This window comes from Vicugna pacos, unplaced genomic scaffold (assembly GCF_048564905.1).
Source record: "Vicugna pacos unplaced genomic scaffold, VicPac4 scaffold_19, whole genome shotgun sequence".
Lineage (NCBI taxonomy): Eukaryota > Metazoa > Chordata > Mammalia > Artiodactyla > Camelidae > Vicugna > Vicugna pacos.
This window is the reverse complement of record NW_027328740.1, coordinates 70497238-70515800: the sequence shown is the minus strand read 5'-3', so window position 1 is coordinate 70515800 and position 18563 is coordinate 70497238. Positions and strand designations below refer to the sequence as shown.

The 18563-nt window shown below is 40.1% G+C and overlaps 1 protein-coding gene across 1 annotated transcript in view; it reads left to right on the top strand.

Moving 5' to 3' along the window:
• LOC140693521 (uncharacterized) overlaps positions 1-18563 on the top strand; it is a 114224-nt gene that overhangs the window by 81037 nt on the left and 14624 nt on the right. The window contains exons 7-13 of the mRNA XM_072957341.1: positions 112-199; positions 6433-6619; positions 7172-7315; positions 8507-8664; positions 9098-9218; positions 15355-15554; positions 15858-15984. The gene's annotated coding sequence lies outside the window, so the exon portion shown is untranslated. The remainder of the gene's footprint in view (positions 1-111; positions 200-6432; positions 6620-7171; positions 7316-8506; positions 8665-9097; positions 9219-15354; positions 15555-15857; positions 15985-18563) is intronic.

Below are 18563 nucleotides of genomic sequence, written 5' to 3'. Positions count from 1 at the left end.
TTTTTTTAGTATAATTGTAGCACCTAGATTGCAGTGGTTTTTAGACTGCATTTTTTATAACTTTATTCTTATTTTTAAATATGCACTTATTTTTATTTATTTTTTTTGGAGGTACTGGGGACTGAAGCCAGGACATTGTGCATGCTAAGCAGGTGCTCTACAACTGAGTAATACACACCCTCCTTTTCTGCACTTGAAGGTAAATATTGCTATACACAAAATAGCTCTTAAACACCATCATGGGACCTAGTCACTGTATAGACAATTGAACACGGATTCTATTTCAATAGGAATAAATGTTTTTGAGACATACATTTCTGAATCTGTTAATGTGCTTAAAAACGATCATAGGTTGTGATAAACACGAATCTTTGATCCAGTACTTCTTAGAGACTGTTTTGCCATCAAGGGAAATTACATTCTACAGAGAAGGCTAATTGGGTCTCTTTGATATTTAGATGGTTTAGCAGATGATGAAGGCTTTCAAAAGCTGACAGTTTTGTATTTTAAAGTAACTACAAAGTTACCTTCTACAAGTTGTAAGTACTAAGCTTGTGAAGTGCCCAGTAATCCAGGGGGTATGTGTCTGTGTCTGTGTCTGTGTCTGTGTGAACGTTGGTGTGTGTGATTTCAGGAAGGTAGAAAGAAATTCCATATAGACTTCTGATACCTTTCTCCTCCATTTCAAGGTGTTGGCATATATTTACACTAATAAATTGATATTCAGTTGTCATTTGGCATATTGGGAATAAGACTTTCTCATACTTGTTTCAGAAGGATTAGGGAGCATGAGCTTAGGAAATGGGAGGAGATAGAGGCAGGGAGGTTCTTTAAACTTTGTGCAGAATTAGAAACAGTAACTTTTCTCTTTTCTTCTAAAGCAAACTGGCACTGAATTGTAACATACTATTACTCAGAATTGCTTTTCTGATCAGATACATGTACCTCAGATTTTTAAATGCAACATGAATGATGAAATGTGTTTTAGCAGTTATTTTTAAAAGTAGTCTCTTTTCAAGTAAAAGGCTATAGCCTGTTCTTTCTTCTAGCGGTACAAGAAATTCTCATTGTTCTGTTGCAATGATCTATGTGCTTACTTTCTTTTTTTTTTTTTTCTTTAAGTGCTTTTTTCATTGTGGTTTGAATGAATGTTTAAAATTTCTGGATTTTGATCTTTAGAACATGCTGATTTCTCAGAACTGTTAAAAACCTGATTGTTCACTGCTCTTTGTTTGGTGGGGCACCCTATTGATTTCTGTTGTCTGTTAAAGAGTGAAATTCTTCCTCTAGCCTGCAGATCATTAAGTGAATGGTTTGCAGTGTGCCTTTAAAATTATTTGTATGCATTGAGCATGTTTGTCCAGTGAATTTTAAATTGACTCATTGTAATGACTTTGATTTGATTCTGTGTCTTTTGCTCCTCTCCACAAGAATTTGAATTCTCTGTTGCATTTTGTATACGTGTTCTTTACAGGGGAAGAAATTTTGCATTTTTTACAGAGGTGGGTTTTCCTATCCCCTCTGAATGCCTTCTAAAATTGATACAATAAAAATCAGTTATTGCAGTGCATAAATATTTCATAAATTATTTTTTGGCATAATCAGAAACAATGACCAAGAATGATAATAAAAAATACGAAAACCTTCCTTCCTTTGAAGAATAGAAATCAGGTAGTCAGGCTCCCTCATGCTTTGTGCCTGACACACTTAATCTCATGTCATTGTGTATCATGATTCGGAGATGGTATTGTTTCAGGTTTATAGATTTTTGTTTTAACATTTGTGTTGAATTCTTTCTCCAGGCTGATGTTTCCTGTTGTGTTTGTGGAAAGAGTAGAAGGGAAAAAAATACTTTGTTTTGTTTTCAGGAGGCCTGAGTTGATGGGAAAAGAGTTGAGGGTGGGCTGAGGAAAAGAGTGACACTCCCTCTCCTCCTGGTTGAAATTGATAAACAAAGAAATCAATTAAGTATATCGATATTTGACCAAAAGAAGTTAGCGAGCCCAAACTGGCTAGAAATGCACAATGGAAATTACTGAATTCAGCTTCAGAATGAGGTGCTTTACCAAGTAGAAGCAGCTTAGAGCAATCAGAAAATCAGTAATATGATGAGATATAAATGGAATATTGTATCTTTTATTGCTGAAACTTTTCTACGTTAAGTTGTGTAGAGCTAAAATTAAGTTTCAATCACCAGGAGTTAAGAGAGTGAGTGGTACTGTAGGATCGTTATTCACGGATGTGCCTAGACCCTGATAGAGTGGCTGAAGATGGCAGGAAGAGACCCACATCCAGGATTTTCATCCTAGGGTGTCCTCCATAATGGTTCCATGTGGAAGCAGATGATTGGGTTAACAAATTGTAACACACCCCAGTCGCCTCTGAATTTTAAGAAGAAAAAATATGCTTTGATACTGCTTTACAAGCAAGTTCCTGTGCATCCTCACTCCAGACGCCTTGCCTTAAAAAGCAGAGACAATGCTTTGCTTGTGTAGTTGAGGTTTTAGATAGCACTCTGCTGGTTGTAAAGCAAGGACCGAGACCCTCAGCTATAAACGCTGGGCTTGTGTGTTGTTAGATAATGTATTATCCCCAAAACAAGGACCTGGCTGGTCTGGTGGTCTGCTTTTTAATGAACATATCTAAAAATGTATCTTGTTCCCCTCACCCCATGACTTCCCTAAAGATACACTAATCCTTTGTACTCATTGTGTATTCTACAATCTCTGCCTCATCCTGTCTTTCCCGAATTTCCTCCTTACTATCTCACAACTGTTAACGAAGTTTTCCTTTGATTATACCCTATAAATATGGGAGCATTTGAGAGGCTTATGGAGATGGCTCCCTAATCCCTCTCGATTTCTTGACTTTTTCCACAGAGTCTTGAATAATCATTCCTTGTCAGTAAGACTTCTTCCAGCCAGAACCCACAGTTCCAGGTGAGAAGGATGCAGGCTTTATCTCTCCTACCGGAGGCAGAGACAGAAGAGAATTGAGATATGCTCCCCCGTGATCCCTTCCTGCCCCAGGTCTACTGCAGTTCACCTGCAGCCTTCTGGCCTCTGCTCAGAGGGCCTCTGTCCCAGGACAGACCTCAGCGTTTTCTTCCCTTGTCAATATTTCCTGTGCCTTTCAGAACTTGGTCTCTTCTCTGCAATTCAAACCTGGCAGATGTGATGGTGGTCAGCGTGCTGGTGGGCAGTCCTTTGGGGACCCCCAGGAGCCATGCTGATTCTCCTTAGTCTCTCAATCGGGGTTACAGAACAGTCGAGCACAGAAGGAAGCCCATTCTCGAGATGTCAACAGAGCATTTCATCACTTTCATTTTATTTTTCAATTTTTGGTGGAGAAATTATTTGTAGTGAACTGTTCCAGATATTTGCCGCCTGCTTTCCTCATCACCATTCCTTGTTGTCTCTGGTGCTAGTTTTATAAACCAGGTTTCTTCTCTGGTCATTTCTGGCAGCTGGGCTTGCCGAATCCTTGATCTGTATTTGAAACAGAATGCTTCCTCGTGATGTCAAGGTGATTTTCCTATTTCTGAATATTTCGTGTACACTCAGCAACTGTTTCAAGTGAAATGCTCTTGTCCAATTTCGGTTAACTCACATTTGCTGATCTCCTGCTTTCATGCTGAGAGCAGTTTCTTTTTCCTCTAATAAAAGTTAGCAATTTGCATTTACTATGGAAGATACTGGCCCAAGGTCCTTTTGTTCTTAAGAGTTTTAATACAATTCACCCATTAAAATGTACATCGGTTTTTACTCTATGCCCAGAATTGTGCATCCCATTCAATCTTAGAATATTTTCATCCCCCCAACAGGAAGCCCTGTATGCATAAACAGACATTCCCATCTTCCCCATCCTCCCCCAGCCCCAAGGAGCCACTTTTCTCTCTGTGGATTTGCCTGTGCTGGACATTTCATGTAAATCGAGTCACTTCATATAAGTGGAAACGTCTATTGTGACTGACTTCTTTCACACTGAGTAACGTTTTCAATATTTGCTCATGTTGTGGCCTTAGTCACTATTCTATGCTATGCTATTGCTGAATAACATTCCACTCTATGGCTGGGCCCCACTGTTTACCCATTCATCAGGTGATACGCATTTGGGTTGTTTCTGTTTTTGGCTGTGATGAGTAATGTCGCCGTGAACACTCATGTGGTATTATTTATGTGGATATTTGTTTTCAGTTCTCTTACGTGTGTGCCCAGAGAGCAGAATTGCTGGGTAAGTCAGAAACGAAATGTTCAACTCTCTGAGGCCCTGCCAGGCTGTTTTCCAAAGTGGCCACGCTGTGTTACATCCTCACCAGCAAGGGCTGCGTGCTCCGCTTCCTCTGTGTCCTCTTTAGTGCTTGTTACGCTTTTTTTTTTATTATACCCTATTGTAGTGAGTGTGAAGCGGTTTCTCCTAGTGGTTTTGACTTGATTTCCCTTACAGCTAATGCTATTGAACATCATTACATTGTGTTTTATGGACATTTGTATATTTTCCTTGAAAAATACCTTTTCAGATACTTTATTAACCTTTTAATTGAGTTGCCTTTTTATTGTTGAGTTGTAGGGTTTTTTTTTCTTCATTTTGAGATACAAATTCCTTGCCAGATAAGTGATTTGAAAAAATTTTCTCCTCTGTGTTGTTGTTTCACTTTCTGGATGGTGCCCTTTGAAGCAAAGTTTTAAATTTTGATGAACTGCAATTTGTCTCTGTTTTCTTTGTTTCTTGTGCTTTTGGGGTATTATTTAAACTCTGAGGTATTTTATTTAAGCTTTTATATATAAAATAACTTAATTCTTAGGACCGTTATAGGAGATGGGTGCAGTTGTTGTCCCCAGTCTATGGATAGGAGACTGAGATGCAGAAAATTTCACTGAAATATCAGTGTCACATCTACCTAGTGCTGTGGGATTTCAGACCCTCATGTTTGTCCCCAGCATTTGTGATCTTCACCACCATGCTCCACTACTGCCTGGAATCGTTAATGAAAATGACTTTCATTTTTTGATTTCTTGTTAGTTTGTTTTCTCATTGGGGACCTCATCTCCTTATTTTCCTTTCGGATATCAGTGTAGATTTATTTTAGGTCTCATGTAGGCAGAAGCATTGCTATCAGTTAACTTCTTTATTACTCACTCTCCAGTGATGATTGTTGCTAGTTGACCTAACCAAGTCATGCTTAAGTCTTTCCTGCTAATGACACTAAAAACAGTCATGACTTATAGAATGCTCAAAGAAAGTACTTGATTGATTTTATTTTGCTACCCAATCAAACCAATCAAGTAAAAACCCCAGTGTTGACACAGACTATAAGCCCTCCAGAATAGGATCACTGTCTTCCTTCTGTTTCATTTATTTGGTCACAGTGTCTGGATAGTGACTTGCTGTCCAGCAGTTTTGTGAGGATATGGTGCTCGTGAATCATTGTAAGGACAGAATTTTGACAACAGACTGTGTTGTTCATTTCACAAGGGAAAAGATCATATAGAAATACTGCTCAGATCTATTTTAAAATTAAGCTTGGAATTTTGAGAAGAATTCAAGAAACCATACAAAGCTCTTTTTCAATAATTTTAGATCTATCTTAGACACATATGGTTACATAGCAGAGTAAGTTATCAAGTACATTTGACAATAGGAGTGTAATATTGATTATTTGTTTTAGTTGAAATATTCTACCTGGGATAAAGTAATCAGTGCCCATAAATGAACAAATATGTTTGTATTTCTATGCAACATGGGAGCAGAGTTCATGTTTCTATATAATATGTATGACTGTGTGTTTTAATCTGTCTGTCAGTGTTTTTATAGTTTTTCAGCAATGTTGTAACTTCAGAATTCTTCTAACATATTCACTCCCGATACTACTGCAGTTTGTACTGTGTATCCTATCTTATGCATGGGATTCCACTGTCCCCTCAGTGAGGAATTTCCTCTCCTATTGAGCTAGTAGCAGAGTTAAAGGAACAGTGATTTCAAGGCCTTTGCTCTCCACGTGTTCGCAGTTTCCTGTCAATCACGATTTTCTCTTTCTTGTGTTTTCATTGTGCAATTAGAATTTTTGAAAATAATTATTAATATGTTTCACCAGTCTTCCTAGAAATTTGATGTGTTTGTGCTTTTCAGTTTTCAATTTATGAAAATTGTAAATGCAGACTTGTTTTTAAGTGGTCCTTTTTCACTAGATATTTGTTTACCTCTTTATAGTTAAAATAATTTTCCCCAATGAATGAATCGGTGTGCATGTTTTAAAAGATACTTTAGTTTTTATTTTTCTTATTCTAACAGGTATATTCGTTGTACAGAATTTAGAAAATAAGGATAAACACAATAATACCTTAAAAATGGCCTCTAATCTCACTTGTAGATACAGTTGTAATGTTTGAAATTGAGAATTACAAGTCCTCTCACTTTGTTCTACTCTTTCAGGTACGTTTTGGTTACTGAGACCCTCGAATTCCCATATGAATTGTAGCAGAAGCTAGTCAGTTATTGCTGAGGAGCCCGCTGGGAATGTGATCAAGACCACGTTGTATGTGTGCTTCACTCTGGGGAGCACTGCCATCCCAAGAATATTGTCATGTGATCCAGGAATTTGCGTGGTTTGTCTTTCCAGGTATTTAGGTCTTCTTTAATTTATTTCAGCAATGTGTATGGTTTACATAGTATTATTTTACTTTAATTTTTGCCTTTATACTGAGGACAATTGTGCAAGGTACCAAGATTAGAATTGTATTATAGCCCCGCAACTTGCTGCCACCATGGACGCTGTGGTCTCTCTTTGCCCTTTGTAAAATCTCGCACAAAATAGGACCTAAGTAACTCTCTCTTGAAAGAATGATTATATGATTGCTGGATGACGCTTGAGAGTCCTTGTGATGATGTCTTTTTCCCAGACTTTCCCCTCTTCTTAAATATGCCCTTTCTCTTCCTTTCCTCCAGCCTGGGTTTCAGCCTGCCTGTGGCATTGATTTTCCTTGTCTGTGGACTCTTCTTTTCACTAGTTCATGATAATGTTACATGTCGGCTGTGGAAACTTGCTAGATGTCAAGAAAGAGCAAATCCATTGCATGCTAGTATTTTTAGAGTGTGTTATTGAATTATCAATTGAAATTAAATCAGGCTGACCCATTGAGCCATCCCCTGAGCTCTTTTTGCCTTCCTACAGGTGATACTGCTCTCGTTGCTGCATGTGCCCTTCCCCCAGACTTAGTTTTGGAGTTGAGTAAATCACCATCACTGGAGCCCTCTCTTTAAAAGATGAAGAGAACATTTGCTCCTTCTCCCTGCTTGGGGACTTGGATGAGATGAGGTAACAGATAAAGAATGAAGCCCCACCTCATTCTGACCACTGCTCTTTCCGTTCATTTCTCCAGGGGAAGAGTACAATTCAAAAATATAAAGATTGTGAGCTAATGAAATATACAAGACAACCGATCATTTATTAAATACACTTTCATGCCAGAAACAAATGTATTATACACACAAAAAGCACATAAATTACGGTAGTACTGTGGTTACAAACGTGGGCCGAGTTCGAGTCCTGCTCTGGAGTGACAAGTCCTGTGAAATGGAGAACTTGTAGGTCGGCTTAGCCTCTCCCGGACTTTTTTCTTTCCTGCAGAGACAGGGCTCGCTAGTCATCCCTCCCCCGTAGAGGTGCTGTGGGTTGTAAACGACGCGCGTGGGCAGGCCAAGCACAGCTGCTCGTTCCTCGTAAGTGCAGGATAGCACAGCTTTTGCGGTTACGGCTTTATGATCGCACCGTGTAGACCCTCAGTGTTCCGAAGGGATGTCTTGCGGATTGGAGATGGGATTCTCACTTCTGTAAATACCCAAAGATTGTGTTATTGAGCCTTGCTGATATAAATCTATTCTTTAGAAAGTACATAATGTAGATATATTTTTCAAACATGCATGCTTTTTTTCTTTTATTATTTATACTTCTACCCTCTCATCACGTGGTGTGACTTTTGATGGAATCCAGGAAACAGTCCTAAGCCACCTGCCTCTTCACACTTCTTCGTGATGGTTTTCTTCCTTGACTAGAAGAGGGTTTTGCATAGGAAATTTTGTTTGCTCCCCTTCTCTTGGAGTCTCCCTGTTTGTCTGCCCATCTCTCACCTGTCCATCTGTCCATTTCTCTACCCACTCATTCTTCTGACTTGTTCCAAGAAGCACTTCAGGCAGCTTACAGAAGAACAGATACCAAATAAACAGGTGAGAAAATGGGGCCAAGTTCACAAATTGAGGCTCGGAGTTGAGCCTGTGTGAGAGTTGCAGGCGTGAGACACACGCCTCTGCCTTGTGACTTATAAGATAGACAGCATCAATGTTCCTGAGGCTCCCAGCACACACAGGGAAGCAGGGTTTGTGGGAGATGCTCACTGGCTGTGAAATAAATAAGTGGCTTAGGAGAAGCCCAGCCTTTCCAAATACTAAGACTTAGGAGAATATTTTGAGTGTCTTCCAAAATCTGAGTATTGTATCTTTTCTTTTTCAGAGTTTTATGTATAGTTGGTTAACATTCTATAACTGGAAATTTCTCCAAAACTGCTGCCCACGTGAGTCCCATGACTCGGGAATGGGGTGGTTCTGCTCATTGACGGGTGTTGGCCAGAAACGGAAAATGACAGCCTCCAAGGAGCCTGGGATTAAGCAGTTATGTTTTGTCAGTGCTGTAGATTTCAGAAAATGCTTTTACCGTTTCTCTCCATCTGAGGAAGCAGCGTGCTCTCTTCCCAGCATCAGGAGTTCAGGGTCTCGGGATGGTGGGGGCTGACTGCACTGCCGTAAAGACAGCTGAGCTAGTCACTGCATGTGTGGTGCTTTCACGTAGTGCATTTCATGTTTTTTAAAAGGTTTCAACATGTAGTTAATTAACTGAGTTAATTAACATTTAATAAATATGAGGCTTTTTTGAAAAGACAGTTATAGGCAGAATATAAGTTGTGAACACTTTAAAAATGGCTTCATTAGTGAAATTTCAGTAAGGAAGGTTCAGTTTATCTTATTTACGCCTCTCTTTAAAAGTAACAAAGAAACAAGACAGAAAAAGCAGAGGATTACTTCTGTTCTTCCTCTCGGCTTGCAGGTGCCCTCACCTCCAGTGGCATCCATCCAGACACCAGCACTGACACTGGCCGTGCTCAGAAATGCCTCAGCCCTGAAGACACAACTGACAAATGGAAGGGAGCCGCGTCCTGTTACAGCAGGTGCTCTCACTTTGTGGGTCCTTATGTAACTGCGTGGTGTTATTCAGGATCGCCCTTTCTACACTGTGTGACGGTGCTGCGGTGTCTCCTAGTTATTTGTTTCTGTAACTACTCATGTATTTTTTCCAATGTGTGGTACTAGACATCTAAAAATGCATTTTTCAGATGAAAAATAATGTGTATTTAATATAAAAGTCTGAAAAAAGAGTCAAAAGGGTCTATCCTGGTCCCAGTACTCAAAGATAATAATTAACACTTTAACATCTATTTTCTGTTCTTTTCATCAGTGTGTATCAGCTCTGTCATAAAAACCAGTGAGCACTGTGTGCCTGTTTACTGTGTGGAGACCTCCATTTTCCATTCGGCTTATTACACATTTTTCTACAATATTCTATCTCCCCTGACATGATTTTTAATGACCAGTATAGCATTCTGTTTTGTGGAGGCATCGTCCATTTTACTTTGTATTTAAGTAAACTTTTAAATTCCAAGTATACTTAACTGAAATTCTGAAAAGAGAACTGTGGTGGTACCGAAAGTCCCCTACTTCCCTTCCCCTTTTTTCCTGAGAGTAAAAGCTGCTGACAATGTGGAGTATATATTTCATGACCTTTATGCCTTTGTCATATATATATACACACATACATACACGTATATGAGAAATCTATGTATATGTGTGTGTATATATGCTTTATTGAAAAATAAGGCCATACTATATGTTTTCTGTAGCTCGGTTTATTCACTAACGTATATATCATAGACCTCCTCCCACTCCAGACTCAACCGGTCCTTTCAGATAGAGTAAAGGGGTCTCCTGATGTGCAGGTTTGGTCTCTTGTGTAACGACACCTTTCGTGGGAGAGTACTGTGGACAAGGCCTTGGACCACGCTGAAACGCTGCAACTTTAGTGCCCACAGCTCTCCGTGATTTACCGCATCATTGTCTTGATGGTGAACACTTAAGTTTTCTCCATTTTCCACTGTCAGAAAGGGTGTTTGACTGGCATCCTTCTTGTACAAACATTCCTGTGATCTTGTATGAGTATTCCTTTAGCTAAGGTTTCTGGAAATTTAGTCCTTGGATGTGACAACTTCATACATCACAGGATGCTTTCAAGTGAATCTTGAAATTCCTTCTCCTGTGGGGCATGAAAAGATGTAGAATAACTTATGTAACCAATTCTCTATCGCTGGATATGATTTCACTTCAGCATTTCTTCCCACCATTGTAAACAGTGCTGTGCAAATGTTCTGATGAGTACATCTTTTTGAACTGATTTTTTCTAAATGTAACGATTCCTAAAAGTGGAGTTCAGCCTGTGTGCACACACGTTTTTCAGAGTTTACATATCCATTGACATGTCATCCTCCAAAAGATCGCTCACAGTTTGTTGTCTCAAAGATGGACACTAGCTATAATATCTTTTAAACATATTTGCCAATATGACGAGCAAAATGATTTTCATTATTTTAGTTTGCACTTGATGACCAGTGAGGTTTTGAGCATTTTTCACTCATTAGCCATCTGACTTTTAAAAAGTGAATGATCCCTTTTGTCCTTTGCAAACATTTAAGTGGGGGAGCTTCTTGCTGCTTTGTGACAGCTCAATGTGTATTATGAACATTAACCACTTGTCTTCATCAACATGTATCAGAGAGCTTTTACTTGTCATTTCTTGCCTTTCATTTTGTTCAGTAGGTTCATTATTGTTGTGGCCCAAAATAATCTTAAGATAGTAAATGTCTTCTTTTTGGGTTTTATTCTTAGAAATGCTTTCTTATAATGGTATAAATTTCTTCTGTAGGTTTTTTCAATCTCTAAGATGGAGATGATAATGGTACTTGTTACAGTGAGGAGAAGCTGAATTGATATGAGCAAAGAGTTGTATTTGCTCTTATTAGTACTTTCTAATATTTACATCATTTTCTGTAATTTTTCTTGTGGTCATTTTGACGGGAATAGAATTTGTTTTTTCCAGGTATTCTCTGATTGTAACAAGACAATTATTAAATTCATACTTTGCTTTTTAATTTGAAATCCCACCTGTAAAAAATACTTATGTATACTAGAGTCTCTTTTTGAGCTCATGATTTATTTCTGTCAATCTTACTTTCTTACTCTAGCACTATATCTTACATATTGTAAAAATTTATTTAATATATTACAGTGTGAATTTTTTGATTCTTTTTTCGATCCCTAAATTTCTTGGCTTGTATTATGACTTTATTTTTCCTGAAGAATTCTAATATAATTTTTTCAAGTTAAAAAAAAAAGATAAGTGTTGTCATGGGATTTTTTAGTAATTTTGAATTATCTTTACGAGAACGTACATCTTTAAAACTGCTTTCCTCCATACAAAAGGTTGATGTCTCTACTTTCACACTTTTACTTTACCCCTCAGTACAGTCCTGTACTTTCTCCATGTACAACATGGGCATTGTTTTTGAGTTTCTTCCAGATTATTGTTGATGTTTTTGTTAATTTTTTAAGTGAGAAATTTTTGCTATTATATTTTTTAACTGTTAAAACTGACACCTAGGAAGGCAGATTCGGTTTGTAAATACTCACTTTGTAACTTCTCATTTAAAATTGTAAGTATTAAGTACTTGTTACAGAATCCTTTCTTTTCTGTTTTTAAAAATTTGTTTCCAAGATTCTCAAAATGGTCATAGCTAAGTAGTATAGGTGGGGAGACAGATGGAGAGAGGTAGTGTGGCTCATGTACAAACTGTGAGCACTTTCATGGCTGCCTTTATGCTGGAAAAGCTGATAAACAGTCCAGCTTAAACCAGGGTGGCTTTGTATGCAGTTGAAATCCAGCTTTCCTGCCTGTATGGTGAAGCCTGGTAGGCGTGGCAGGTAGATGATCAAGGTCGAATGGAGGTTATTGGCTGCACAGAGCACTGTGTCTGAGAATTGGAGACCATCGCCATGGGAAATGCTTGGTGCCAGGAACAATGCAGAGGAGCTGGGGAACCTTGTGTTAAGGATTTTCCAGCCCTGGGAGTGGGAATATCAGACTCTGCATTCAGATCTGAGTTTGAATTCATCCTCTTTAGTTTACTTGTCCTCTGACTTTTGTCAAGCTATATACCGTCTTTCACTTCCTGTTTTCTTGTCTCTCAAATTAGGAGAATTACATCCTGCTGCTAGAGTGTTTGATCAGGTTAAATAATTTGTGTCTATAAGATGTCACATACAGTCACAAGCTCAGTGAGAAATGGGCTGTCGCCTGTTCTTCTGCAGCTCAGTGCTTGACAAGACATGGGGGAAAGCCAGTCCCTAATTTGTGTGTGATGCAAGTAGGAACAAAATTAATGTCTTGCCTTTCCCTAGCAGTATTCTTACAGCTTTGCTTCATTTACTTCTTTCCTCCTTTCCTTTCCCCTTTCCCATCCTCCACCAAAAGAGCCTCTCAGAAAAATAGATTCAAATTACTTTAAAGGTTGGCTCATCCTCATGAAATGATAGTATCATAAAAAAAACTGTGCAAATCCCAGAATATATTTTATATGATTTACACACACACATGTGCGTGCAAACACACACACACACAAAATCAGTCTACCTCCCACTTACAGAGGGAGAAGGTCCACTTTTTCTGAGTTTTCATTCACAGAGAGTGAGAACAATGTCTCTTACACAGACTTTCACCAGGCTTCGTGCATGGTGTTTTTAATTGAATTTCTGTTTGTGGCCATAGATATAGTCTCCTAATAGAAGAGAGAAAGTGGAGACATAGACATTCCGCTGAGATATTGGTGTCATCATATTTTAGTTGTAAAGGACTTAAGACAGCATAGAGTTGCAACATTTAATGGGTGAGAATCCATGATGTTGTAACTTAGACAAGAACCTGGGTCTTCTGCCATCTTGTCCACGTGGGTGAAGAGGCAACTGGGCAGGGGATAGTAGGGATCCTTCCTGCTTCACTTCCATGTTCTTGCTAGTTTTCATTTCAGCTGCCTTTAGTTTATGTTCATGAGGCCACTCATGGGAAGGTCACTCTGTCCTGATAGATTGAGTTTCTTATCAGCGAAAAGCTCTGGACCCACTCATATTTCCCAGAGTTTTCTGCTGACCTGCTGACACTTTATATAATTGAGACCTAAGAAACTACTGAATATAAAATCCTTATTGTTATCGTTTCCCCTCGAGTTCCATAGGAATGGGGTGCTGTCTCAGGCTGTCTAAAGCCAGATCTGAACAAAGATAGGGTGATGGGCTGTGCTGCTGGACCTACACAGTCGAAGGGGATTTCCACCTTAGCTTTATAATCAGGCAGATTAGTTCAAATCTTGCCTTTACCAATTATTATCTTTGTGTCTTGGGGGAGAAACTGTACTTTTTTGTGTCCAAATTTGTTTATCTGTAAATAAGTTCAGTATTTATTTTAAGGTTTCTGTTTTAGAATTGAATGAGCTAATTCATTCATTTATACCTAAAATAGCGATCGCATGGTTCTATGCTGGTGCCTTGGTAGTTGATTACTAAGGGAATCGGCAGTGAGAATGGGGGTGGGGGACCCCTGGATAATAGAGCTTATATTCCAGGATATGCTTGTAAAAGACTGGATGTGCAGTAGATTTTTAGTAAATATCTACTCCTTTCCTAATCTGCATTGATTGTTTATATATCATTATACAAATATATTAACAAGTTTTATTGCAATTTAAATATTTTTGTAGTATTTACATTATGTAGCTATAAAAATACATGAAATAAAATGATTTGACTTTTATTTTCTTTTCAATAAGCAAAACAAAATAAAATAGAAAAGAAAAAAGTCTTGAGGGAGTAGAAATAATTTTATTTCTGTGGAATCAATTCCTTGTAATAGGTCTTTGTCATGTTGTTAAACAGCATATAAAATTGATAGGTTGTGACATACTGGAAATGAGGAAACAGTGGAGACATACTACCTCTAATGCAGTCATTTTGTTACCAAGTCCAAACTCGTTCTGCTTGCTGCATGACAGGCCAATAAATGGGGAGATGAGATGTTGGAGTAAGGAATAGTGACTTCATTTGAAAATCTGGCAGACCCAGAAAATGGCATATTGATATCCAGTAGAACTCTCTTCCCCAAAGCAGAATTCAGTCTCCTTTTATACTAAAAAGCGGCGGGGATGTGGTTGGTTGTTGCAAACTTCTCGCTGTACGAATTGTTTGTCCTTGGAATCCTTTGTTCCTGCAGGTGTCCATGGTGGGTCAAATTAAGGTGCCCCCGTAAAACCTCCAAATAAAAGAAAGGTTATTATCTATTTTGCCACTTGCCATCTGTACATAAGTGTAGAAGAGCTAATATCCTTAAAGATCAGAGCCCGGAGAATAGGCTGTCCTGGATATTTCAGGCTAAAGGCAACTTTTTTTCACAAAAGGTGCAGAGATAGCAAGTCGGAGCCTAGAAAACAAGGTACAGGTTTAAAGCCAAACGAACACATCTAACATGGAGTCAAATTTGTTCTTTTCTTTTACAATTTCTTTTTCTAACTCATAAATAATTTTAGTAAGAAACATGAGAAATTTTTTTTATTTTTGCTTCTTAATAACGGATTACAACTACACTTTAGTGAGCAGGGATGCTGTGCGTGCCTTGGGGTCACAGCAAACTCTTGTTGGGGGTGGTCGACCCTGTAACATACCTGATGTCCCGTGAGTGTTGGTGAGGGTCCCCCTAACCAGGGGCTCTATTCAGGAACCACCATATGCGCGTTGACCTCTGGCACCTCTTTTTCAGCTGCAGGAAATTTTTTCAGATTTTGTGATGGAAAAATCTCTCCAGCTGCAGATAATCAGGGAATAAAGGAAGAGGAAAAGCGCTTGAAGTAGAGTAGAAGAGAAGGACAGAATATCAGGGAGCGTGGGGACTTGGCAGCGGGGCCTCGGGAGAGAGAGGAGCAGAGGTGTGGAGGGTCCCGGCTATGGAACTAGCTCCTGCAACTTTCCCCGCACCCAAGCCACACAGCTTTTAATTGGGCCCAGGACTCCCTCCTGTCTGGATGTCACCCTGGGCAGAACTTTGAGAATCGAAGCTAAGGGGTGGTCAACACTCACCTAGGGGGTCACTGAGGACTTTGGTCAAGTCCACATTGACTTTTCCAGTCATGTGCCTTCACCTGTTCTTTATCTCAGGATCTGAGAAGCAGGAGCAAGGAACTCATGGAGAGATCCAGGAAGATATCTGACTGTGTTAAGAGACGACAGTCACAGTGACACGTGGAGCGAAGACACTTGCAGTAAAGTAAAATAACTTCACAACTATTGCATCAGAGCTGCAAGTGTGAGAGAACCTAAGCCTGTCTCAGAGTGCAGGGGACAAGAGAAAAGGAATGGTAAAATTACCACTGACATTTGAAATTTTGTTAAAAAGAATGCTACTGTTAATTGTATCACTTGAATGTATGCAGGTGTTTTTCTATGAGCATTCATAGGTTCACAAAACCCCACCAGCCACTCTTGCTCCCATCTGGTGTGGGCTTTCTCAAGCACAGTGCCCTTCCTGCTTGGGTGGGCCACGCTGCTGGTCCTCGCCTGGGGCCGGACTGCTACAGGACACTGAGTCCCCGAGGCACGACCTGGGATACATGACAGGAACATCTCTGCTCTTGGCTGAGGGCCTCCGTTTCCCCCTGCAGTGTAAGAATGCCGGTGACTCAGTTAGAAGCATGCATCCAAGCCATCCTTCCGTGTCATCACCATCTAGAAGCGGTGCCTGAATATTCTGAATTTCTGCAGAATGTTGTTTGCAATCACCTTGAACAAGTGAGTGTGTGTCCTCTTTCAAGTGGAGGAATTACTGCCGTTTTCCTGGAACTTACTCACCACTAGTCCATCTGAATTTTCTGTGCTAGGATTCAGTATAGCCTGCTAATAACTCTGCAGTCAGATCTTGAAACCCTGATGAAGAGGATTATTTATTTTCTTTCCTTATATGATAGTATTTTACTTTCAAAATTCTGAGTTTTCTGTTCTTGGAGGAATTTTTTTGGGGTTTGGAGAAACAACTTTGCTCTTACCATCTTTGTGACCTGTTGCTATATGCATCTCACCTGTCTTCTGTCACTTGTGAGGCGGTTCCATTTGTGACCCTGTCCGGGTTATTCATGTTATAAAACATAAAATCTGTAAAAGTACAGAACCCTTTTACTCCGAAGACATTCCACAAATACTCCTTTAATCTGTGTGTGGTTTTAACAAGACACAAACATTAGAACATATACTTGCAGGTTGCCAGTGCAAAATCCCCAAATGAATAGTCTAGCTCAACATCTAAAATCTTTCTTATCTACCTTGGATATGTATGGATAAGTGAAGCAGTTTGCTAAGAACCCAAGACCAGGTTTAGGATACAGGCTGATGTAGCTCAGCGGGTCCTCCCAAGCTGATGCTCTGCCAGAGAGTGGGGTTGAGGGGAGAGGGCGTGCCCTGCCCTCCATGAGCTGACAGTTTCATGGCAAACACCTTCACAAGGTGAAGAAATTGGGGTTTCTTCTATGAACAGTGGGTCTGAAAAGAGCCCAAAAAGCATGGGAGTGACACAATCCCATTTGTCTCAAGTAGGGGAGAGTGGCTGTGGGGCCACTTGGGAGACTCGTGAGTCCAGGTGGGCAGTGTTGGTGGCTTCCACTTGAGCGGTAGGATAGTGGGTAAAAGCGAACAGATTGAAGGCATGTTTAGATGGTAAAAAGAAAGATTTAAAGCTGTCTGTGAAGGTAGGATGGAGTAAGGCCCAGGTTTCTGGGTGGATTAATGAGTTAAATGATGGTCCTGCTGTGTTCTGAGGAGGGAAAGCTGCAGAGGGATTTCTGGGGGAAAACTGATGAGTTCAGCTGTGGGTAAAGTGAAAGGTTGTTAGATGTGTGGTCTGGGATCTCAGGTGAGAGCCAGTAGTGAGTAGGGAGAGGGGAGAGAGACTTTCAAATAATTTTATCTTGTGAACATACATATAAGGATGAGTAATGACACACTTAACCCCTCTATATTCTGTATTTAAAACCCAGTAACATTTTGCTATATTGGTTGCAGGGGTTCTTAATTTTTTAATACAAATAAAATAAATAGAAACAAAATAGTGGAGTTAATGAATATCTTAGAGTTGATGTGTGTCCTTGTATGTATTTTGATTTCTCATCTTTATAAACATAATCTACAAAAAGTTAACTTGCTTAGAATAAGAGTTAAACACAGGGACATGACACACTCTGTTGGGGGTTGAAGGTGATATCTTTGGCAAATTATATAGCCTCTTTTTGCCTTTGTTGCATCTTCTGTGAATGCCCCCGTGCCCCTCATCACAGCTGATTTCCTAGACTAGAAGTTGGGAGGGAGGCTGCTGAATGGAGTAAGAGGTGGCAACTGCTAGGAACAAAGAAGACAAAGACAAAAACAGATTAAAGCCGAGAAACTGAGTCCTAATACCCTCAAAGGAAAAATAATCCCGCAGTGTTTTGAGCCACTTATCGTAAGGGAAACAAAATCACGTGGATCCAAATCTCTTGAGCATATGTATATTGTGGGTGGGAGGGTATCATCAGAAAAGGGTTGAGAAGAGGCTTTTTGGTTTCCCTTAACGTTTTCAGTAAGAATGGGGTGCAGAAGCAAAAACCACCCGCTACACAGTAGAAGGTGTTGTTTTGTGCGAAACTGACCAAAGTTTGGAAACCAGTCATCAGTGGTGCTGGGAAATGAAGAGGCTTCTGGATTGGGTGGGGCACTTGCTGTGACTTCCAGGTGACCTGCTGGCTGGGGTCTGTGAGGCGGGCAGTAGGTTTGCAGTGTGACCTGGGCATAATCCCTGGCTCTGAGGCTGCTGGTCTGACTAGCAGACCTGGGCAGATGCAGTCCTATTGGGGCATCTCGCGATGTGGCCTGGGACACCTGCCAAGCTGAGGGCGAGAGGAGGGATCCCCTAAGGGGGTGTCCCTTTGAAGAGTAGAAACGTCCTCCTGCAGGGGAGGAAGAGCCTCTGAGCAGCGGGCCGGATGCACAGGCAAGAGCAGCCTGAGCACGGAGATTTCGGGGACCTGGAAGTCATAAAGTGGCCCGAACAGCCTTGTTCCTGAGAAACTGGAGGGAAAAGATGCTGCAAATGCAGGCTAATTTCAGACCCTGTGGTGGGTCATGAGTGATAGGAAAGAACTGGTCAGGCAGGCACGAAAGAACCCTGTGGTTGTCCCAGTTGGGGCGTCACACCAGAGGGAGGAGCAGAGTTATAGACTTTGTCACTTTTTATCTGTGTGACTTTGAACAATAACACCCCACCTCTCTCTATATATATCTTCATCTGTAAAGTGACCGAGTGACAACTCGTGTCATCAGAAGGCTTAGTTTAGCTCTGATCC